The following is a 24,934-nucleotide window of genomic DNA, read 5'->3' as shown; positions in this document are numbered from 1 at the left end:
AACCTAAAATGGACAAGCACCTGAATATATATGTATATAAAGCTGAAAAACTTTGCTGTACACCTGAAACTAACACAACACTGTAAATCAAATATGCTTCAAAAAAAAAAAAGAAAGGAAATGACAATGATAGACAGAAAAAAGTTGAATATTAGATTTAATAATAATATTCATGACTTAAGTATTCAGTTGTACTTAAAATATTTTTTAAAAATATAAGGAAATCTTATAATTCAATAAAATGAAGACAAAACCCCCAATAAATGATGGACAAAAGTTTGAAATACACTTTATCAAAGAAGGTATGCAAATGGACAAACAGCACAGGAAAAAGCTGCTGACATCAATATTTATTTGGGGAAGGGAAAATTAAACCACAGTGAAATACCTTTACTCACTCTTTAGAATGCTTGACAGCTTGACAACATCAAGTGCTGACGAGGTGTGAAATAACAAACTTTCACGCCTTCCTGTGGGGATGTAGTATGCACAGTGCTTTGGAAAGGAGTTTGGAAGGTTTTTTTTATATAAAGGTAAATACACACTAATCATATCACCCAGCAATCCTACTTCTCAGTATTTATACAAGATAAATGAAAACCTATGTCCACACACAGCCTTGTACACAAATGTTCATAGAAGCATTTTTTGTATCAGTGCCAACCTGGAAAGGATCCTAGTGTGCACCTATTGGAGAGTGGACCAACCACGGAATATCCAAATGGTGGGAATACTCTTCAGAATAAAAGGAACAGCTGATCACACAGATGAACCTCAATAATGGTATCTGAATCAAAAAGGAAACAGACGCAAACACTCCATACTGGATTCTTAAAATTACACAAAATTCTGGAAAAGGCAAAATTGCACATCAGTGGTTGCCTAGGGATGGGGTTAGGGGAGCCGGATGACTGCGGTGGGGTTGCAGGGGGGCCTTTGCGGGAGGGGAGGGTCCTGCACCGTGATTGTGCACTGTCAGAGCTCACTGAACTGCACGCTTAAAACTGGTGAATTTCTGCAAACAAAAACCTGGGGAGCAGGGCATCCTAACCTCCCAAGGGGTAAGAGAGTGGGGGGCGGCCTGGATCCCTGCCCGTGGCTGGTTGTCCTTATTCTCTGGTCCAGGGCACATTCATCACACTCCTCCTTGGGCCAGAGCTCAAGAAAGCGACGACATGTCAGCTGCTCTGGGTCCACTACTGCTCCTCGGATTTGGCTGGTACAGGGACCCTGGCCACTCCACCTGGCTGTCCCTGGAATCTCATCAGGGACCACAGCTCTGCTTTCTCCTGTCACGGTCTTTGCATCAATGATCCCCACCCCCACCCCCGTTCTGTGCCCAAGGCCGCCTTCCTTAGGGACAGCAGATGGGGCTGGGAGCTCTGGAGGACGGTGCAGAATAGACTCTCTTTCCTCTCCACACCTGTCCGCCACGTCAGTGACGTTTCTCACTTCTGCTTTCCTGTCCTGCTCCGGAGCAGTGCCGGGCTCACTGCTGAGTTTTCCCTCTTGGTCAGGATGCTTCACTGTTACTGATCAGATGTGTTGTCTCTGCCCATTCATCAGGAAACCAGTTCTTGGTGTGTTCAGACCCCGAGTTGGAGGTGCTTCTGGTAGCTGCAGCGAGGTGAGCTGGGCTGGGTGGATGGCCTGGCCCCGAAGCTGCCCGCCCCCTAGGCCATCCCTCGCCGGTTCCCCGTCAGTGGCCCCATTAGACCCACATCAGGGAAGGTTTGAGGGTGCTGTCTGTCTGCAGGGACCCTGAGTAGCCAGGGCACCGTGGAAAGTGATGCCGAGCAGCTCCTGGCTGCCCAGCCGGACGAGTCGTGACGTGAGCTTGTGCGCTGCCGGCTGCAGTGACCCCACTCCTCGTTCTGCACCCCTCTGGGGTCTCTGCATATCTCAAGGGAGCCTGTGACCTCCTCAAAACAAAAAGAATTCAGTTCGCAGTACCCTGAGCATCTGATCTGTGTCCTTTGGGAAGAGAGGAATCGAATCCGGTTCAGCTAAGCACGAAGCAGCCCCAGAGGGATGAGGACGTGATATCACAGGAGTGGGTCCTGGATGTGGTGCTTGTCACCAAGGTCAGACCCCACGTCTGGGAGTCAAGCCCTGCCTCTGACCCCAGGTCCTGGCCCCGCTCATGGGGGCAGCCTGGGAGGTTGGAACTCTGCAGATTTGCTCTACTGTGGGCAATGATTTAAAGGCACAGAACTGTTGTGAGTGGGGAAATTCGAATAATGGGCCTCCCTGTTAGAACATTTTTGGCATCCATGGGTGACATTAGGGTGTCACCATCCCAAATCTGGAGAGAGAGCTCCAGCATGTGTCTCCAGACGTGCAAGCACAATCCAGTTTCGGTGGAAGCCTCTGAAACCCCTCCCTTCATTTGTGTGCAGTCCAGCCTGGGGCCCCTGGGTGACGCGCCTATGGAGAGTGTTTCAGGATGGTTCCTGAGTTCAGAGGAGGGCAGTAGGGCCGAGAAGGGGCTGGGGGTGCCTGCAGAGCCCTCAGGGTAGGAAGGAAGAGAACGCACGGTGATGGCCACTGACAAGATGCCCAGAAGCAGGGGACCCGAGGGGTGCGGCCATGGGTGCAGAGTGATGGGACTGGCCTATGGCCAGTGGGCAGGGAAGGGTCCCCATCTCCCTGAGCAGTGAGGGTAAGTGCTGGTGACACAGACCGGGAACTGCCCCCTGATGCCCAAATGACAGGCAGGTCGTGTCCAGGAAGAAGGCCGATCCTGATTCAGTTCTGTAGGAAACCTGAAGACAGTGAAGATTAAATGAAAAGGAAAAAGTTCACTTTGGCAAGATTCAGTTATCACCTAGGAAATGAAGCCTCGAGCACTGGAGTACATTCAGGTAGAGAGAAATACAATTATATTTTACACGCTTTCATCCCGTGGCTGTGAACTGTTATAACCATCGTAAGTATTTTATCTCAAGTTACCCAGCTCTGAGTCCTGTGCCCTCCCTGCCACGTCAGCCCCCCAAGAATTGCTGATTTAAGAGATGCTTCTGGCAGCCTCTGTTCTGTGCAGTGACTGAGAGACACTGGTGCTTCCTGCACAAAATCCTTGCTCTCTAGTATATGGAGAGGCCAGAGGGTGACAAGGTTTGACTTCTGGAAGAGACATTCCATACTCTTCCTCCTCCAGCTGGTACAGGACCCGGGCCATGGACACCTAGACCGTAGCCCTTGAGCTCCCAGGCCCGTTTTTCCCTAATCAGAACTAGACTATTGAATGTAGGTATTGCTTTGACCCAGAGCTGCCAGAGCCTTCCACGCAAACGAGATGGGGGTTTGATTGAACAGCTGAGCCTAGCAGGGAGTGATGGATGTTATGTAATCCCAAGAGGCAGGGCAGTGACTCCGAAGAACGTGGTATCGGCCGTTCGGTGGCTACTCACCCCTATTGAACAGAAGGAAGCGCAACACCAACAGCACTTCTCAGCAGAGAAGCCTTTGTTCTCCTCTGGAGTAGCCTTGACTCTTTGATGGACTGTCAACCCATTGATATTTCTTGAGTTCCTCCTGTGTGTCAGGCACAGTAGGACTGTGTGTGTGTGTGTGTGTGCACGAGCGTGCACATGCATGCCCACGTGTGTTGTTTCCAAATAACTATGTGGAAAAACTCTACTTAGTGAAGAGCTTACCTTTTCCCAGGCAGAGCAGTGTATCAAGACGATTGTGCATCAGTTTGGTGACCAAGAAGGCGTGGCGGTGGCATCAATCAGGGTGAGAGACTGAGGCTGAAGAGGCTGATACGGAGGAACCCGTGTGGCACGCCCACCTCAGCTTCCTCCCCGCTAGACATGGGGGGGTCCCTGTAAGGGGACGTGGGTGACAGGGACAGGGCACCCCCAGGTGGTGGCCCCTCGAGGGCCGTCTTTCTCCTCCTCGGGGAGCCCCACTTCTCCTCTTGCTCTTCTCAGGTGCCTGCATCTTCCAGACCACGGGCACACAGGGCCTCCTGCGGGCAGGGTTAGGGCTTCGGGTTAACGGGCGGGCGAGTGCCATCCCCGCAGACTCTCCCCCCGAGGCCTGTAGGGTGCAGCCTGCCCGGGAGCCGGCGGGCCCCCAGGAGACGGGCCCAGGCATGGACCGACGTGGGTGTGAGCGTGAGAGCGTGTGGGGTTGCTGGAGAGAGGGTGTGTCTGGGCCCCGTCCGGGGCTCGGTCAGCCTCCTCCAGACAGCAAGTCTCTCCAGCAGGGAGACGGCGCCCGTTTCGTGAGGACGAATGGACTTAGGCCGTTCCCAGCATCTCGGGGTGAGGGTGTCGCTGACACTAGTATGTTTCAAAACGAGGATGAAGGAGGCGTGAGGGCATCGGGGACGCTAGTCGGGACCCTCTCCAGGGCTGGGCCCGGGAGGCCCCCAAACTCCGTAAGAATATTGTCAGCGACCCACACCCTTTTCTTTGATAACTAACAAAACGTGCCTTGAAATAATGGATTCAGGCCTCGATCGCCCTGTGCAGTGTCACCCCCTGTTTAATTAATGCAGTGCCTGTCAGACAGCGACAGGGCGGTCCACTTGAAACATCAGATCCAACACGAGAAAAACACGACCTCCATTCAAGGCGGCACGAGAAATTAACAAGCAAAGAACAGGCAACGTACACAGCGCGATTTCTGGCTCCTCAGCCTCCCCCAAACTATCTCACGTGGGTTCAGGGGCTCGACGTGTGTGGGGACCTTTTCTACATGAGGCATGAGCAGGGGTTTGTCAGACGAACATCAGGGAGCTTGTGAGCAGAGGCAGGGCTGTGAGAGCCACAGAGGGTGGCCGGAGTCCCCATCTCGGTGATGCAGATCACAGGCTGGTGGTGGATGCCAGGAGCTATCTGAGAGACAGAGCTGGTTTCCCAGAGGAAGGCAAAGAGAAAATGAGCATATTACAGCACGGAGCTGGCAGGTTGATTCAGTCTGTGGCTCTTCAGTCCGCTCAGTGAAAAGCGCTTTCTTCACCCACTGAGAACACACCTGTCACTCTGTGGGTGGAGGTGGCCTGTCTCCTGGAAGCACCCGCAGTAGCCTGCAGCCTCAGGTCACCTAGAGGGCTTGGGCACAGGACCCCCTGACTTCAGCCCTGGGCTCCTGCAGAGATGTGGGGTCCTGCAGCTCTGGGTGACAGAGGTCTTTTTTAAATAGATTTTTTTCTTCCAGTTTTATTGAGGTATAATTGACATCCAGCGCTGTATAAGCTTAAGGTGTACAACATAACGATTTGACTTACATACATCATGAAATGATGACCACAGTAGGTTTAGTGAACATTCATCAATCTCATGTAGATACAACATCAAAGAAAGAGGAAAAATATATATTTTTCCTTGTGATGAAAACTCTCAGGATTCACCCTCTTGATGACGTTCATTTATAACGTGCAGCGGTGTTAACTGTCTTTATCACGTTGTGCATCCAGCCCTAGTACTTATTTATCTTGTAACTGGAAGTTTGGACCTTTTGATCACCTTCATCTAATCTGCCCCGCCTCTGGTAACAACAATTCTGGCCTCTTTTTCTATGAGTTTGTGTGTTTGTTTTGAAGTATAACTGACCTGCAACACTATGTTAGTTCCTGGTAGACAACATAGTGATTTAGTATTTCTATACATTTCAAAATGAGCACCATGATAAGTCGAGTTGTCATCTGTTGCCATACAAATTACAAAATTATGACTATATTCCCCACACTGTACATTTCATACCTGTGACTCATTTCTTTTGTTACTAGAAGTTTGTACCTCTTAATCTCCTTCACCTGCTTCTCTCCTCCCCCACCCCCTCTACCCTCTGGCAACCATCTGTTTATTCTCTGTATCTGTGACTCTGTTTCTGTTTTGTTATGTTTTTTTATTTGTTTTGCTTTTTAGATTCCTCACATAAGCAATACCATACAGTATTTGTCTTTCTCTAGCTGCCTTATTTCACTTAGCATAATACCCTCTAGGTCTACCCATATTGTCTCAAATGGCAACATTTCATTCTTTTTTATGGCTGAGTGATATTCCATTTGTATATATACAGTACTGCATCTTCTTTATCCATTCATCTACTGATGAGCACTTAGGTTGCTTCCATATCTTGGCTGTTGTAAATAATGCTACAATGAACAGAGGGATGAGTGTATCTTTTCAAATTAGAGTGTCTGGGTTTTTTGGATAAATACCCAGGAGTGGAATTGCTGGATTGTATGGTAGTTTTATTTTTAATTTTTATGAGGAAACTTTATACTGTTTTCCATAGTGGTTGCACCAATTTACATTCCCACCAACAATGCATGAGAGTTTCCTTTTCTCCACGTCCTCGCCAACACTTGTCATTTGTTGTCTTTTTTTATTTAATTTATTTATTTATTTATGGCTGTGTTGGGTCTTCGTTTCTGTGAGAGGGCTTTCTCCAGTTGCGGCAAGTGGGGGCCACTCTTCATCGCGGTGCGCGGGCCTCTCATTATCGTGGCCTCTCCTGTTGCGGAGCACAGGCTCCAGACGCACAGGCTCAGTAATTGTGGCTCACGGGCCTAGTTGCTCCGCGGCACGTGGGATCTTCCCAGACCAGGGCTCGAACCCGTGTCCCCTGCATTGGCAGGCAGACTCTCAACCACTGCGCCACCAGGGAAGCCCCTGTTGTCTTTTTGATAATAGACATTCTTCTGGGTGTGAGGTGACATCTCACTGTGGTTTTGATTTGCATTTCCCTGATGATTAGTGATGTTGAGCATCTTTTCATGTACCTGTTGGCTGTCTGTATATCTTCTTTGGAAAAATATCTATTCAGATCCTCTGCCCGTTTTTTAATCAGGTTGTTTGGGTTTTTTTGATGTTGAATTGTGTGAGTTCTCTGTATATTTTGGATATAAACCCCTTATCTGCTTCGTACCAGCTTTATAAGTAGTTGATCTACTTACTACCTTGGTCCCTGCCTGACCCTGAGCAGGCCCTCAAATATGTGAAGTAATGAGAGGAACTGGGAGGTAAAAATCAGAGGGCTTCCTTGCCGGGCTCCACTGGGCCCAGGTTCCTCTTACAGACACAAGTTTCTTAGAGACACAGGTTTTCTCTCGTTTGCTGCTTTTCCCAAAAAAGCAAGTTAAAGCAGATGGTGCCATCGTGGTAATTAAAGTATCTGTAGCCTCCAAGTGATCGCACTTGGTGCCAAAAGTCACGATTCATCATGAGGAGCTACAAGCCCTTTTCCACTTTGATGTGAGGCACTTGGTTGACATGAAGAGTTTGATCGGGATTCAGACATAGTTATTCATCGACAGTCTTTAAGAACATGTTAGGTAACTTGCAGCTCTGATGTGCTCTCACGTCAAAGATCCACACACAAAAAATGATGCTTTAAAAAATTCTGAAATAGCATTGTTATTGAAAATAAAGCTGTGCCTTTTTGCTCAACATTGAGAAAAATTCTCTCATTTTACAAAGTTGGCAAAGTAGTGCCGTGGTTTCCCAGGGTCCAGGGAACATAGATCTCTTATAATCATGTAATATTGATGAGACCATCTGGGGATGAATGAAGAACTGACGGGAAGAAGAAAACTTCTGTGTAAGCAAGAAATAAAGTCCAGGAGATTCAATCATCGTAGCGAAAAGGAAGGTGAATTCACAGGGCAGTTATGGAACCGTGACGAGATTGTCAGCATGATTGGTTTCCTTTTGTGACTTGGAGAGCTGACAGACAGAGGAGGAGGACGTCCAGGGCCCTCGGCCCGGAGAAGGAGCTTTCCTGGGAGAGTGCATGGCACTTTGAACAATGAAACAAATGAATGTTTCCATCTGGGAAATGCTTTCCTGAACAGAAAATAAATGACGCCCAAGACCGGCGAAGCAAATGAAGTGGCTCTGCCAGCACCAAGTTCCTCAGATTTCCTGCATCATCCATCCCACCCACACGCCGTCTACCTTTCCCGTGGCCAGAACAAGTAGGAAGGGGCTCACTCAGCATAAGAGGAGAGGGGTTCCTGCCAGCCTTGGAGGGACTCAGGTGAGCACAGAATCACCCAGCAGGATGGGAACGGGGGGTTAGCTGGGGATCTGGAGGACTGGTGGGCGGGACCGGGGTACAGTTGTAGATAAAATGCAGGGCAATGTCAACGAAAATAATCAGCAGACAATCAATAAGAAGAAGAGAAAAGAGTTTTACTGGAGCCAAACTGAGGACTACCCCGGAAGCCCGCTTCCCAGATGACTCTGAGAAACCGCCCTGGAGAAGCAGCGTTTTCAGCACAGTTTTATATCTTGTCAGAATAAAGAACATTAAACAACTCAGCGATACATTTCTTCAGGTTTTCCAAAACAAACAAAAAAACTCCCCCAAAACGCAAAACGAGCAGCACAGACCAGCACGCACACAGCGACTCAGCACGGCCTTGGCACCTGGAAAGGGCATCTCATCATGGAAGGAGGGTCAGCACTGGGGTCCCAGGAAGCGGGCCATTTAATCTTTGTGTCAAGTCTGGATTCAGATTTGCTGAAGACAGCTGTCAAAAGAGCTGGGAGGGGCTTCCCTGGTGGCGCAGTGGTTGAGAATCTGCCTGCCAATGCAGGGGACACAGGTTCGAGCCCTGGTCTGGGAAGATCCCACATGCCGCGGAGCAACTGGGCCCGTGAGCCACAGCTACTGAGCCTGCGCGTCTGGAGCCTGTGCTCCGCAACAAGAGAGGCTGCGATAGTGAGAGGCCCGCGCACCGCGATGAAGAGTGGTCCCCGCTTGCCGCAACTAGAGAAAGCCCTCGCACAGAAAAACGAAGATCCAATGCAGCCAAAAATAAAATAATTAATTAATTAATTAATTAATTAAAAGAAAAAAAATTAAAAAAAAAAAAAAAGAGTTGGGAATTCGATCATCTCTAAAATTCGCGGGAAAGGAGGATTCAACTTGGGAGGAAATGTGGGAGCATCGCGTGTTCCGGCAAAGCCAGGGCAGCCCATCCTCTGGCAGAAAGAAGCTGAGCTGGACGGGACCCTCTGACCAGAGCAAGGAGAAAAAGGGACAGCTCTGGAGTTAAATGTCCTCAGACTGTAATCTACACAGGGAAAGAGATTTAATTTTCTACATTTCATAATGAAAGAGAATTTGCATATTAATAATATGCTAATTAACACCACTTTTTACATTATTAATGCATGTTTTGGGGGCATTTTGTGTTGTCCCTTCGCCTCAGTATCTAATTGCTAAAGAGCTATGAGTCGGCAGCGCTGGGCATAATTTGAGACGAGAAACGAACTAGGACGTGTGTGCTTGCTCTCAGGGTGAGGTGTGAACTTGGGGTTAATTCTTAGAGCCCCTGTTTCCAATATCCAGAGGCCCCTGGAGGCAGATACAGAATCATCCTCTACCAGTCAGCCCTCTGTGGACACCTGAGTGCTCGGCGAGGGGTCTAGGCAGGCACTGCTGGCCATCTCCTGCTATGGACTAATGTTTGTGTGTCCCTCACCTCCTCTAACTTATGTGTTGAAGTCCTAACCCCCGATGTGATGGAATTAGGAGGCCATCACATTGTGATGGGCTTTGGGAGGTAATTAGGTTTAGATGAGGTCATGAGGTTGGAGCCCCAGGATAGGACTTGTGCTCTGATAAGAAGACAAAGAGACCCCATCGTTTGCTCTCTTCATCATGTGAAGATGCCGTGAGAAGGTGGCTATCTGCAATCCAGGGAGGGAGCCCCCACCAAGAACAGAATCTGAACAGAATCTGTAGGGACCTTGATCTTGAACTTCTTGGCCTCCAGAACTGTAGAAAAATATATGTCTGTCGCTTAAGCCCCCCCAGGTCTATGATATTTTGTTCTGGTGCCTGAGCTGACTGATATACTTTCTCCCCAGAAATAGCCACTGCCCAGTTGACCATCCACTAGGGAGTAAAGCCAATGGATTAGGAGAAGGAAAGCCGGGCTTCTGAGGTTGACCCCTTGGTGTTGCACCTTTTTTTATATGTTTTTTATTTATTTATTTATTTATTTATGGCTGTGTTGAGTCTTCGTTTCTGTGCGAGGGCTTTCTCTAGTTGTGGCAAGTGGGGGCCACTCTTCATCGTGGTGCGCGGGCCTCTCACCATCGCGGCCTCTCTTGTTGCGGAGCACAGGCTCCAGACGCGCAGGCTCAGTAATTGTGGCTCACGGGCCTAGTTGCTCCACGGCATGTGGGATCTTCCCAGAGCAGGGCTCGAACCCGTGTCCCCTGCATTGGCAGGCGGATTCTCAACCACTGCGCCACCAGGGAAGCCCTGCACCTTTTTATGAGTGAATTTGTGTATCGCTTCCTTGGAGGGAGCAGTTAGTGCCACGTTTCTCTCCTCCTTCTCTACCTGGTTTTCCGATGGGCAGCTCAGGGCATCTGCGGTCTCCTGGGCCACCCGCGACCCCCATCTCCCTTCATCATCTCACGCGTTTGCCACGTTGGCAGATGATGCTGGGAGCGTCTCCGAAGGTCCCGACCTGAGAAGCTCTTCCCTTCGTTCCTGGCCTCTTGGTAGACGCCACACTGGGATGAGCTGTTGTGCCCCCACAGGTGTGATGCACGCCTGCTAAACGGTGGTGGTTGTCCGGGGTCTCAATTTCTCACTTCACTTTACGAGGTGGATCGGTCCCCTCCAGTGTCCGCAGACAGCGACTGTCTTCTCTGGGGTCCAGATTCAATACCTGTGGATATAGGACACCCCCAGCCATAGGGGCTGTTTCGTGGAGGCTGCGGGGATGTTAGTGCAGGTTCGTGTGCCTGACGCACAGTGAGGCCAAACACACCGAAACGCTGGAGTTTGGAGCAGAGAAAGGTTTATTGCAGGGCCGTGCGAGGAGACGGTTGGCTCATGCCCCACAAAACCCCGAGCTCTCTGAAGGATTTCAGCAAAGCATTTTTAAAGGCCAGGTGAGGGAGTGGGGTAGCAGGGTATGTGATCGGTTCATGCACAATTCTCTGGCTGCTAGTGAGGTAATAGGGCCGTGTCACAGGGGTTCACATCATCAATCCTTAGGCGCCAGTAGGTCTGGGGGCTACATGCTCATGGTCATCAAGCAGTTGATTTCTTCCACTTGGTGGGGGGTTTTCACATCTGTAAAACAACTCAGGAATGTGCATTAGATACTGTTATCTAGGTAGCTACAGCAGAGGGTATGGGGGAAGGGACTGCCCTGGGAAGGCCCCATAGCGTCCTGCTCGGCTGCAGGGAGAGGGCTTGAACAAGGCAATGTTTACTGGGCTGTAATTGAGGAATTGCCAAAAAAGGGTAGACAATTCCTAAGTTCTAGAAATATATCCTCTAATGTACAGATGGAACCAGTGTCTGGAATCTGCAAAATTAAACACGGCTCTGTGCTCTAATAGTTTATTAGAGGGGAGGAGATACAGAGGAGACCAATAGAGAAAAAACTATTCATTTTTTAATAAAAATGTTTGTTATGTTTATTCAAATTAAAAAAATATTCAGAGCAGAAAACTTGAAAAATAAAAAAAGTCACAAGCACTAAAATCAGTAAATAAATACATAGAATTTCCTGTGGTCATGCTACCCAGGCTATTAACGCTTTGGGGTAAGATTTTTAATCTACTTTTGTGACTATAATTTTATTTATTGTTATCTTTTTTATATAAAAAGGGTGTGATTTTATGTATCCTTCTGTAGACTGGACAAAAGATATACCAGGAAAATAGTCACCAAAAGAAAGCCACTGTGGCTATTTTCTCATTTTACTGAATTAAATTGCATTTCTAACACCAGCAACCAACACTTATAAAGTATATCTGAAAAAATCAAGGAATAAATCTAAAGCAATGTATAAGAAAAAGTAATAAAAATTTATTTTAAAAGTTATTAAGGAAGACCTAAGTAAATGGAGAAATATACCACATGTGTGGATAGGAAGACTCAGTGTCATAACGATATGAATTCCCCAGAAAAGTAATTTACAGATTCAATGCATTGTGAATTTTTCTTGTGTCAAGTAGTGTTCTCATATAATAGGATTTTGATGGTTTATAGAATTCTATTATGTAGACATACCAAAATTTACTTAAGAAATCCCCTATTGCTTGATATTCAGGTATCTTTTTATATTTTTCATTGCTATAAAATGTACTGTATTGAAAACCCTTGAATTCAAGTTATCAAATGTATTTCTAATTATTTACTTGTTACAGATTCTTAGATGCAAAATTGCTAGGCCAAAGGGCATAGCCATTTAAAATATTTTCTTTCAGTTTGCTCACCAGGAATATTTTGCTCAAGCTTTTACTCCTCTTATCAAGTTTGCCCATGTCCCCTAATCCTGGGTGTCATCATTCCATTCATCTTTGTTAATAGGGGCAGCAAAATGCATCCATTCATTCATTGCTGGACGTTGCTCTGTGGAGCCAAGGAACATTCCAGCAAAATATCAGGCGCATATGTGGTGCATGAAAAATATTTTTGAATAAAAGAATAAAAGGCAAAATTGAGACTGAGGAAAGATTGTTACCCATTTTCTACTCTGTGCTGTGAAGGGAGAAGAAGGAGATTCAGGAACCAGCATTTATCTGGGCTGTCCCACCGCACAGTAGCAGGTATCACAACGCACCGTGTTCTTAATGGGAAAGCAGCCGAGCTTAGCGGAAGGATCATGAAACAGGACCCCCTGTGCCCCCCAACAAGGTGGTTCCGTGATGCTCAGAGGAGGGAGGGATGGAAGTAAATGGGCTCTTAGGCCCACTTTCCCTCCAAAATCCCATGTTTCATCTCCCATTCTTATTTCATCTTCATATCACGATGTAAGGAAAATTATGAAATCATAGAATAGTGATTCATAAAACATTTAAAAACTTGGAGGCCCTGTAACTATTGGGCAGGTGCACATGTGCAAATCACACACTGGACCTGGCTTTTAGATGTTAGAGAATGACCCAAGGCCCTGGACAGTCACTGCCTCCCAGGTGGCCCCCTTCCTCCCACGCAGTGAGGAGTTTACAACCTACACGGCCTTGGGGAGAAATAACCAGTTTGGTGTCACCCAGAGTGTTTTTGCTGTTTTGTAAAATCAGTCACTGATGTTAGTGTTACATCCATGCTTTACGATGGCCAGTAAGGACTTGAGTCTAATTTTATGAGCGTATCCACTACTGTATATTTTGTTTACCAAAGGCCAAACATTCCCAATTTATAGTTGACATTTCCCCTGTCTTCCTTGGCATAAATTGCACACACATTTATGTATATATAAACCATATGCATCTCAGTTTTAATACATTTTGAAAAGTTGGATCTTTTAAAAGAGGAATGCCTGTTTCTCTTGATAACTCAGCAATGTTTTCATTTTTGGGAAGTCTCCTGGAGACCCCGAGGAGGTTGTACTGACCAGCTCTGAAAACTGAGAGGCCCCCGCCCAGTGGGTCGCATAGGAGGTTGTCTGCCTTTGGACCCCAGGGTGGAGAGCCCTGATCAACAGAGTTGGGACATTCTTTCTCAAATATAGTTCTAATGACAGTGCAGCTTAACTCCTAAAACCCAGGGCAAATTTTTAGAGACATCCTACCAATGTGAAAATTTGATCTATAGTAGTTGCTTTAATTAAGTGCATGAATGGGACTTCTGCCTTTAAACCAAGAAATAAGTGTATTATAGATCGTGTTAATACCAAGACCTTGTCTACGGTGATTCTCCAAGCACAGCCCAGGGCCAAGCAGCCCAGACCCAAAGCCCCCAAGCCCCAACTTGGGCTCCTCCAGGGTCTGTGAGTGGTGGGCTGGCGTGGGTACATCCCTGGCCATAAACCAAGTCCCCCAGCCCTTCTCTCTGTGTCCCTGAGACGGTCCATCATACACCGTGTGGCCTGTTGTGGTCATTAGGCAGAATCTGTGATCAAGTTGTTCACCAGACTCTAACAGGATCCAGCGGGGGGCCCAGCTCAGACCCACCGGAAGTGCCACGGTGTCAGTCTGGGAGCCATGGCCCTGGCCTGTGGACGTGGCTGTTACTGGTACGTCATGAAGGAAGTGTGCATTGAACCTCACAGTTTGGAACCTTTGCTGACACCAAGAGCGGCTAAGTTGCTGAAGTTCGAGAGAAGAATTGTTGAACAGCAACTGCTACTGCTCTGGGAAGATGCCGGAAGCTGGAAAACTGGATGGATCTCGAAATGGTCTGCTGAGGTTTTCAGTTTTTAAAGAATGTGACCTAACCTTTAGATCAACCTTCTACAGACTAAAACACCTTATCAATAGAGGCCCAGGTGAACAGACCCTAGAAAAATGTCCTATTTGAACCAAGAGAAACTTCCAGTCCAGAGCAGACTCTGTCTCTGCTTTTGTCCCTTAAAGAAGCATAAAAGACGGGAGCTCTGAAAACTTTAGAAAGTGTTCGATAGAGGGTAGTGGATTACTGATGGCTAGGATAGCACCAGGGATCAATGCGGCAGTCGCAGTTCAGTAAAGAAGAAATTGGAAAATTCTCCTGCTCGGAGAAATCCCAAGCACACTCTTTTTCTTGGTTCTATCCCAGATATTGCAGAAGTCTTTCATTACCCCTCTCCGGGGACACTGGCGGGGGAGATGTCCCCGCCGTGATCGGCTTGATGTATCTGGAGGGGAGCTCCTGCCCAGACAGCACATCACAGCAGAGAACATCATTATTCAGGGAATGTGGTCTCGGGAGCCACGCTCCGAAGCACTGTGTCCATTTAATCATTTTCCAATCTGTTTCTCTTGTGAAATTCATTACTTTTCATGGAAACAAATATCTGTCAAAATATCATATTAGGCTGTTATCTGAAGATTCTCATATCCTCAGCATTAATGACTTCACATCCTTTTTTCCTTTTAAAGAGAGCCGATGAGCCTCTCTGATGATGTCTTCTTGATCTTGGGGCTGTTTTCTTGTCATCAGGTGGTAAACACCCTTAATAGGTTTGGGATGCCCAGCGGCTGGGCTCCAACCGTTACCCTCGTACCACCAGGGAGCCAGTGCAGAGGAACCAGGGCAAGCTCGAATGCACTTTTCTGGGCAAATAAAGTCTTCAGATGAGAGGCAAAACACTGTATTATCACTCATAAAAAGTGCCAGGTCTCTAATATGTGGCTACTGAGTCGGAGAGCACAGGCATTTGCTTCTGCGGTTTGATGTTTGTCTCATATTTCATCAGCCAGAAAGCACGAAAGAAGTACAGGTCAGAGGACAACTTGGAGACGACCTTCATGCCTCTGAACTGGCTTTGCTCTGCGTGTGCCCCGGCAGGAGGAGATGGACGCAGGGGGAACCTGTGGTCCATAGCCAGGGTTCTGCCACCTCCTTCTGCTTCCCGCCTGCCCTGCTCCACCTCCCCCTGAACTCTCCCCCCTTTCTCCCCCTCTCACTCCCTGCTGTGGAGCAGACGTGAAAGGAGAGATGCCCACAGGACCAGCAGCTCAGCCTTCTGCTTGGTTCTCATTATAATACCTGCCCCCAGAGGGAGCCTTGGCTGTTGGATGAGCCATTTCTTTATATAAATCCGGCCATTTGTGAAGATAAGCGGAAGAAGCCTCGGCTCTCCCTCTGGACGCCTCGTGGTAAAACCTCCGCGTCCCTGGGCTCAAAGCGTGGTGGGTTGCTGTGTCCAGACGCTGTCTCTCGGCTACGATGACTGTATTCCTGGTCCCCCCAGATGCTGCCCTGTCTCCCACCTACTCGTGCCCCATTAAATCCACCCTTTGCCCGCTCACTCCCTTCCCCTGTCACACCCCCAGACTCCAGATCACTTTCAGGAAAATGGCAGTGGCTTGTGTTTTGAGTCAGCGGCTCCTAGGAAAGCACTTGTGGACTTGATTTAACCAACCAATATTTAGTCTCAGCCACAGATTTACAGTCAAACTGTTTTCTCTCCTTCTCATAAACGCATTTCAGTGGAAAAGCACTATTTCAGATTCGAGGTGAGGCAAACCATCCAGCCATACTTAAATGGAAATAAAGAGAAAGAAAGCACGAGTGCGCACCGGGCAGTAACAAGGCATCTAAGTCCATTCTCGGGTCCAGAGGAGCGTAATGTATGCATAATTTCTGCTGCCCGTGAAGACAGGCACGTTTCACGGTCTAAACTGGAGCCACGGGCACTGGCAGCAGAGGAGGGGTGGAGGCTGGCTTCGCCAGAGTGGTCCTGATGGAGGCGGTGAGCCGTGGTCCAGCCAGAGGTGATTCCGCATCACTCCGGCAAAGACGAAGCAGAGAGCAGTAGCTCTACACAGAGACGTCGCCCCAGCTGCCTTTCCAGGGCCATTCCTGGGGTGTCTGGTGGGGACCCGGTTCTAGTTTTCAGGTTCAGTGTGCTTTGGTTTGGGGTGAAACATTTAAAATAATGATTAGCTCATTTGTTCATAAGGATTGTTTGGACTAGGCATCATGCTAGGCACAGAGATAAAAGGTGAGCAAAACAGACCTTGTGAAGAATACAGCCTGTGGGTGAAGGTGGCCAGCGATCAGATCATCACCCAAACAGCTGTGCTAAGGGCTGTGCTCTTCCTGCCGTGAAGCTGTGCCATCGAGGGGCGTGATGTCCTCGGAGAGGGAGGAACGTGTGCAGGGTCTTATGGCCGAGTAAGGAATTGTGGTCTTCACCCTGAGAACGATGGGAGGTCGTCTTTAAGGCCTACAAAATGGGAAGGATTTTAGGCAGGGAGGCAACATGATCAGTTTTGCCTTTTTGTAAAAGATCGCTTTGTCGGGTTGGGAGGTACAGGAGGGGACGAGGCTTATCACATGGAGAGGTCAGGGGTCACAGGGGCGGATATGGTGGCAGCTTGGACAGGACCAATGATGGACCACGTTTGGAACAGAGACTGAGGAGGTGAGATCTCCAGGGCTTGGTGCAGGATGACCTTTGCATGAGTGGATAAAGGAGAGACAGGAGTTTGGATGAATGTTGAAGTCCTGGTTTGTCCAGCTAATTGCATGGTGGTTCTAGTTGCTAAGAAAAGGAGTGCTGGGGAGGACCAGGGTTGGAGGAGAAGATCGGGAGTTAATTTTTTGGCTCTGTGGAGTGTGAACATCTGTGAGCCCTGCATGGAGAGATGCCCACTAGGTTGTTTGGTGTATATGGTCTGTAGCCCAGACAAGAAGTCTGGGCTGAGATGTAAATCTGTGATTGTACTGGACACAGATGAGAATTTCTAGAGAAAGGATATAAATGGAGAGGAAGAACCTTGAGAGTCTTTGATATTTGGTGGCCTGGTAGAGGAGAGAGTCTGCAGATGGAGATAGAGCAGCCAAGAGCGTGCTGGAAGGTGGGCTGTGTCACTCGATCCCAGGAAGAGTCTCCACAGACAGAGGTCTGCTCTGAGTACAAAGGACGCTCGCCAAAGGTCACGGTCACTGGTGATTTTAACCATGGCGGCTTGGATGGAGTGATGCAGGCCCGAGGCTGATGGGAGCCAGTTAGGGGTGAATGGCGGGTGGAGAAACAGAGACAGGGCAGCAAAGATGAAGCTACTGACGTTTGGCTAAAATTGAGACAAATGCGACCTAATTTCTACCATCACGTCCAGTTCAAGAGGATGTGGATGGAGAAAGGGTCCTTCAGTTCATCCCCCTGGGGCGGGCGCTCACACCCTCTCAGAAGAGCGGTTCTCTGCACCTGTGTGGTCTGGCCGTCCAGGCACACGTCACGCCCACTGTGGGAGCAAAAACAGGGGCAGAGGGGCAGGAACCTTTGCAGAAATAGAGGAGAAAGGTTAAAAATGTGGATTCTCTTGACTTGATGATCTTAATATCCTAGGTGGTTGTTCCCTATTCTTGAATGTCTAATCTCCACACCCAGTATCTATTTCTCACCGTCAGTTGCTAAGGACAAACCAAGGATGGTGATAAACACATTTTATAATGAAGAGAAAACATGGTAGTGTATGTTAGTTTCCTGGCTTCTCCAAGCATCCCTGCCTGCAGAGCAGATAGTCTGGTGCTTCCTCTGGAGATGAAGCTAATGGGGCTCAGAGGGGGAGTGATGTGCTCTCCGGTTTACAGAGCTGCAGGGTCAGAACTGGTCACCGAGTGCCCTTTCCAGTAAGGAATCCCACCTGAAACCAGCCAAATATTAGGAAGCCCGTACCAAGGAGACCTTTCCCATCCCCGTCTATCTCTGCTCTGGCCACTACCTCAGGGAGCTTCTTGAGAGACCCAGGCCTTGGAGACCTGCTTTGTGGGGCATCCCCAGCACACAGGGGCTGGGGGCTGGGCACAGTGACTCACCTGTTGGGGTCCAGACCATTCCGAGGAGGCCTGGCACGGCACCGGAGTTACCACATCCATCCCGCTGGGGTGTGACCTGCAGCAAGCAGGTGGTCCCAGGGTCTCCCAGGCCTGAGCCAGCCAGCTGTTCCCAGACTTCTCCCAGCTGCACGGATGGTCGCCTGACCTGGCTTTTGCCCCCGTCCCAGCCAAGCCCTGCCCCACAGCCCTTCCTCAGAGGCCCGCTCTGTGTCTGGAGGCTACTTGCTTCAAGAACCCAAGTGACTACCAGGCCCTGATCGGGGCCCCGGTGGAGCTCAGCTGGACAGGGGTGGAACACCCAGGGAAGGTTCCAGACGCCTACTGACCAAACCACATGGCCATTCAGGCTCTGCTTTGTGGGTTCACTCCCTCCCTATCTCCTCCACGTGCACAGCCTGTGAGGGGCAGGGGGCCACTGAGAATGTGGCCCCGGCGCCCCGAGGAGCCACGGAGGAGATGGAGGCAGGAGCCCTGAGTGCTGGGCCAGTGGCCACAGGAAAGGAACTGGGGCCAGTAGGCCTGAAACGGGTCAGAAGCGTGGATTTCAGCCGTGGGGCTGGGTGGACACAACACAGTCAGGGAACAAAGTCTTACAGGAGGGCCGGAGAACCGGGGGTGGGCTCTGGTGGTGGGGATTACGAGGCATTAGTCTGGCCGGAACAAGCAGTGTGGGAAGTGAGGCAGCAGAACCTGACCCTGGGGAGACAGAAGCAGCAGCCTCTTCCGGACTGGGACCGGGGCGGGGACAGTCTCGGCTCCCGCCGCGGCTAAGAGACCCGGGTGCCAGTCCTTTCCTGCCTGGGGCGGCGTGACCAGGACACAGGTTAGTGGGTCTGATGGGCGCGGGGCTCACTTCGTCCCCCACTAAGATGGCAAGGTCACTGTCACGTGGGAGGAAATGGACAGCAAGCTTGACGTCAGCAACGCCCGTGACACTGATGAATCCGTTTCCATACACCGGGGGCTCCGCCGCGGGGCCTGGCAGGGCTTCCCACGGACCCTCATCCCTTCCTTTGCTTCTTTCTCTTGACTCCAGACTTGAAGGGTGAGGCGGAGGGCGGGTGTCCCCACGTGATTTGGGAACGACAGCGCAGGTGCCCCACGAGGTCCTCCCGCAGCTGCAGCTTTTCACATCAGGGTGACACGGGGACATTCTTCTCCATTAACAATTGCATCTCAGCCTTACCACCTCTCTTAATATGCTTGATTTAGTGCAACTTGCCATGGAAATTCTCCACGTCCAACTGACACGTAGCCAAAGGAATTCCAGAATGAATATACTCTGCTCTGAAGCAAAACACCTGTCAGTCCTTGGCTCTGCGTCTCAGGCACCATCCCGGGAGTGTACACAGTTTACGAAGGCTGTCATGGCTTCATTTCTTCAGAGTTCCAAGGCTCCAAGCTTAATCACACGTCACATGGCTTTTGCCACCGCATATCAGGCAGTGGCAGCTCTTGAACACATTTTGCAGGTTTACTTGGTGTGACAAGAATGAATGTAAAATTATTTGCGATAGATATACCAATAAAAATAAAAGTTTTATTTCCATCCAGAAAGCTCTCACCTGTGGCACCAGCTGTCGCTCAGCACGTGGAGACAGTCCAGGCAGGATCCTCAGCTCCGCCCGTGGCACCAGCTCCCCCAGGGCAAGCCGATGCACAGAGCCGGTGGCCGGGAGGGTCCCCATTGCTCCTCGCCCCCGCCTCAGCCCCGCGTGCTCTAGTTGTTCTTCTTCAACTTTCAAATGAGGGGGTTTGGGCTCTGAAATGCCTCTGCCTGTGGGGTAGGAACCCTCTTCTGAATGCGAGGGATGCTGCCAGGCCATAGTAGTGGCAGGAAAACAAATGCTTTTTTTAAAGAAAACAAAAAACAAATGCTGATCTGAGCCCACCAACCTTTTTTTTGTAGCTATAGGCAACATTATATTATGTATTATGTTAGCTCAAGTCTCCCCCTGGGTGATTAGATGTCATAATGGCCTGGTGGGCTCGTCTGAGATAGGGCACCTCTTTCCACATCACTAAGGCCCTGATGCTTAGGCTTATCCCTTTCTTCACCCAGTATCTCTACCTCATCTCTCTCTGACTCTTTCGGTCTCTGTGTCCCTCTGTTTCTCTCTGTCTCTCCTCTCCTCTCTCCATCTCTCTCCGTACATGTTTTTTTTTTTCCCTTATGCATGCTGAATAATGCAAAAGCATGGAGTGTGGGTGGCCCCAGGTAGCTCTAAGAGTGACAGCTGGATGGAAGATCTCCAGGTAGGGATAGAACTTCCTTTTTTTTGCGAGGAGGCGGGGAGGAATGTAACTTCTAATGTATAATTTTTCTGGTTAGCTATTGGTGCAAAAAACAAACCAACACAATTTAATGGTGCAAAGTGACATACCTTTTATGACGCTTACAATTCTGTGGTTCTAGAATTTGGAGAGACTGCAGCTGGCGTCTCCCTTGAGGGGCTTGCGGGGCTGGAGCTGGCTGGGTCTGCTCCTCTGGGCTCCTGATTCGGTAGCTTTGCTTCTTCTCCACGTGGAGAGGCTGGAGTTGGAATGTCCAAGATGGCCCGGGGCTGGGCTGGCTGGCATCGCTCTCTCTGCACTCAGCCTCTCCTAGGCTGATAGAAGCGTCCTCCAAGGATAGGCAGGCGTTTAACAGGGAAGCTGGTTTTCCCCTGAGGGAGCCTCCCAGGAGACAGCAAGTAACATCCTCTGATTTCTTAAGGCCTGGGCTTGTCCCTTCCGTGCTGTACTTCTGGTCACAGCAGTGAGAGATCCTACCCAGATTCAGCGGGGCGGCAAAAGATTCTCTCGTGATGGAGTGAGTGTCATAGGAAACGCATCTTCTTCATCTGCCACGGAAACTCCTGCTGGGGGACCACGTAATTCACTGGCTTGTGTGGAGTTCGTGGAAATTGATTTTGGGGGAGACCCAACAGGAAGGAGAGAGGGAGAAGTCGCGGTGCTCTGGCGGGTTAGGACCTCCGGGAAAGCTGCAGAGGGGATCGAAATGAATTACACCTCACTGATGTCAGGACATTGTTAGATAGCAACCCAGACACCCCCCCCCCAAACTTATCACGTTATTTCACGATTTCATTTCTTTCTGAATTCAGGGATTCAAACCAGTCTTGTTGTAGAACAGTTCTGCACCGTGAGGCCACCATGGTGAGCTGGCAGGAAAGCTCCCCTCCAAGCTCCCTGGGAAAGGTACCCTCTGGGTGACCTCTGCTCGTCTTCCTCAGGCCGAGAGCCGCACGGCCCGGCAGGTGTCCCCTCCCTGGGCTGTCGGGAAGCTCGGGGGTCAGCGCTGGACTGGCTGCAGCATCAGGACGTGGCCCGGCTTCCCCCATCAGGCCTCCCACTGCCCCCAGCAGCCCCACCCACGGCTGCACTCTTCGTTTAAATGCGTTGTCATGTTACAGCATCAGTGTTTCCAACGCTAGTTTTGGAAGCTGCCTAGGTATAAATAAACATGCTAATAGTTCAAGTTTAAAAATTGCTTCATACAGGAAAAGGCTCTCAGACGACGGACGGTCACTTACGGATTCAAGTGGTTGCTGTGCTGGGCTGAGCTCTGAGGTCAGAAACTGTCCCCGGTGAGGCCTTGGGACTGAAACGCGAGGCCCGGGTGCTTCTGAGTGATTCGGGAACTGGCCCTGCCGCACCGCCTGGGTCCATACAGATTATCCTGTTGTTTCCGCCTTTCTCTCCGCCCCACTGGGAGGCATGCGAATCACATCGGGGGTGACAGCCAATGAATACTGCACACGGGTATAAAATGGGGCCACTTTCAAAACAGGCCCACCGGGAACGGCTTCCGTGAACCCGTTCAGAACCCATCACGACTGACTGTCTAATGTACAAAGAGAATTATGCGGCTGTCGCAGAGGAAGCTGAAACGAGCCTTCAAGCCGTCACGTTCAATCTAAGTCAGTGATTAGTGGAGATCATAATCCAGAGGTTTTTCAAACACATTTCCTCAAATTTGCGTCTAACTACTCTTAATTATGGATACTGTCACCATCCCATGCTTAATCAGATCAGAGAAGTCTTCTCCAGGGAGAAGTGATTCTTATTACAAAGCGGAGCGCCGGCAGCGTGGACGTCGGGTGAAGGAAGGCGATCATCAAATGTGTTACATCCTGACGCAGATGAGCATCTTTGGGTGCCCTCCTGTGCCAGGTGGGGGCAGCAGGCTGGGGAGGGGGTCTCTGGGTAGGTGGAGGCAGGCCCTGCAGAGCGGCCCAGGCAGCAGAGGAACAGGCAGGCCAGGAATAGTGATGGGAACGCACAGGGATGATGGAGGCGGGGACCACCCCCCCAGCCATCTCCCCTCACTCTCCATTCCTCAATTCTTGCTCCAAACCCTTGAAAGGTCTCACTTCAAAGCATAACATAATAAAAAGCACAGATAGATAAAAACCCCTCTTCACAGAGAGTCTTGTATTAAAAAGAAATGATTTGGCCCTTAATTTGACCAGGTGAATAGTTTTCCAGTGCCCTAGGCACGGGGTGGCCCAGCCTTCGGCTCCTCCTGTCCGCCCAACGCCGTAGGTTTGCTCGCACCCCCTGAGCTCCTCTCCCCAGAAGGGGCTGCCGGGGCCACGTATGGAGGGGACCACCGCCCCCATCCTTCTCACCTGCGTTGTATCCTCCTCAACCCCAGACCAGCTTTGGTTTATTAACGTCGTCTAGATTTAATATCTGAGCAAATGGGAGAAATCAGAACCCCTAGTCTTCTTGTCTCAGGATCTAACTGGTCCATCATCAATTCTGACCTTTTGAAATCTGAAACACCTTTTAATTACTTGCCGCCATCCACTTCTATCCAAAGATGTTTCTTTTTTTCTTTTTAATTTTTAAAAATTGACGTATAGTTGATTTACAATGTCATATTAATTTCTGCTGTACAGCAAAGCGATTCAGTTATACATGTGTGTGTGTGTGTGAGTGTGTGTGTGTATATACATTCTTTTTTTATATTCTTTTTCAGTACGGTTTACCACAGGATACTGAATATAGTTCGCTGTGCTCTACAGTAGGACCTTGTTGTCTATCCATCCTATATATAATTGTTTGCATCTGCTAATCCCAAGCTCCCACTCCATCCCTCCCCACCCCCCTCCCCTTTGGGGACACAATCTGTTCCCTACGCCAAATGTTTCATATTCCTCACCTGGACCATCTTCTCAGAACTGGCTTCTCTACACCCATCCTTTCTCCACCTCCCTTCCCCACCCCCACCTCGAATCTTCTAGAACTATTTCCTAATAGCAACAGATATATATCTAAATAAATTAGTCATGTCATATGCATATTTAATTTAAATATATTCAACTATACATCTTAAGCAAAAATATACACATACTCATACAAGAGACTGAACCATGTAAAACATCCAGGCAATAAGTGTGTGGCTCAGTGTGCGTGACGGGCAAGTGCATAGCCTGGTCCTCTCTCAGTGGGTCTCGGTTCCCGTGTGCCTCTCAACGGCGAGCATCTCGTCACAATGTCGTATGGCTATTCAGGGTGTGGTAGACAGCCTCTGGGGATTCACTTCCCTGTGTAAACCCCTCCCCTTGAGTTTGGGCTGCATCTGGTGACCCACTTGTAATGCACAGAAAATGGCAGAAGTGATGGGAGTCACACTGCCCAGGGTCCCTTGCCTCCTGCTTCCCGATGGCTTAGGTCATGGAAGCACTGGTGGAAAATTGGAGGATGGCAAAGGGGAGGATCTGGGGCACCCCCTCGCACTTTGCCCAGCCCTTACTAGACATCCCACTTGCCATGTTCCCAGCTGCCACCAGGACTCCCCACCCCAGGGGCTGGTTCCCACTTGAAGGCCCTGGATTCTGGGCTCTGCCATGGCCGTTCAGCCCCTGGGACGTGAGTGGCACCTGCAGGGCTATTTTCTGCTTTGCCTCGTCATCTTTTTTTTTTTTTTTTTTTTATAAATGTATTTATTATTTATTTTTGGCTGCATTGGGTCTTTGTTGCTGCGTGCGGCTTTCTCTAGTTGCAGTGAGCGGGGGCTACTCTTCATTGCGGTGCGCGGGCTTCTCATTGCAGTGGCTTCTCTTGTTGCGGAGCTCAGGCTGTAGGCGTGCGGGCTTCAGTAGTTGTGGCACGCGGGCTCAGTAGTTGTGGCTGCTCGCAGGCTCTAGAGCACAGGCTCAGTAGTTGTGGCGCATGGGCTTAGTTGCTCCATGGCATGTGGAATCTTCCCGGATCAGGGCTTGAACCCATGTCGCCTGCATTGGCAGGCGGATTCTTAACCACTGTGCCACCAGGGAAGCCCTGCCTCGTCATCTTTTAATTGTGCCATCATGTAGGCAACAATTCCCTCTATTAAATTCTCTCTGTTGAGAAGCGCAGAGTTTCCTTAGCTGGCTCCCAAGCACGGGGGTGCGCCACAGATACCCACCCCACCCCTGCCCTCTGTGCTACGTGACCCGTCCAGGGTCATGTTACGGTTGTGCAGGCTGAGCGGGAGGAAGAGGATACTTGTTGCACGTCGCACTTGATCAAGAAAAAGTCACACTGTTCCTTTCTTCCCTGGGAGCTCGGGTTTCCTGAAGACAGCAAAATAGACATGGAGAAGGTAATTAACTCTTTAGTTGATAACCTTAAGCTTTAATGTTAGTGAAACGAACATAACTTATGTCATAACAAACGTCAGGACGTGTAACCACCCTGCGTGACCCTGAGCCCAAGGCTGTGCCCTTGG

The 24,934-nt window shown here is 49.5% G+C and overlaps 3 long non-coding RNA genes across 3 annotated transcripts in view; 1 reads left to right on the top strand and 2 right to left on the bottom strand.

The window, feature by feature from the left end:
- Positions 1–24,934, bottom strand: part of LOC309642169 — a 998,009-nt gene that overhangs the window by 277,614 nt on the left and 695,461 nt on the right. The gene's annotated exons all lie outside the window — the stretch shown is intronic.
- LOC309642162 overlaps positions 1–24,934 on the top strand; it is a 360,711-nt gene that overhangs the window by 239,494 nt on the left and 96,283 nt on the right. The gene's annotated exons all lie outside the window — the stretch shown is intronic.
- On the bottom strand, positions 20,575–24,135 carry LOC309642783. The gene is made up of 2 exons (XR_014253381.1): positions 21,419–24,135; positions 20,575–21,197 (listed from the first exon to the last, which is right to left on the bottom strand). It is a non-coding gene; the product is annotated as an uncharacterized lncRNA (long non-coding RNA).

The sequence above is a fragment of the Balaenoptera physalus genome (assembly GCF_965194825.1).
Source record: "Balaenoptera physalus genome assembly, chromosome: 14".
NCBI lineage: Eukaryota > Metazoa > Chordata > Mammalia > Artiodactyla > Balaenopteridae > Balaenoptera > Balaenoptera physalus.
This window is presented reverse-complemented; position numbering and strand designations above follow the sequence as displayed.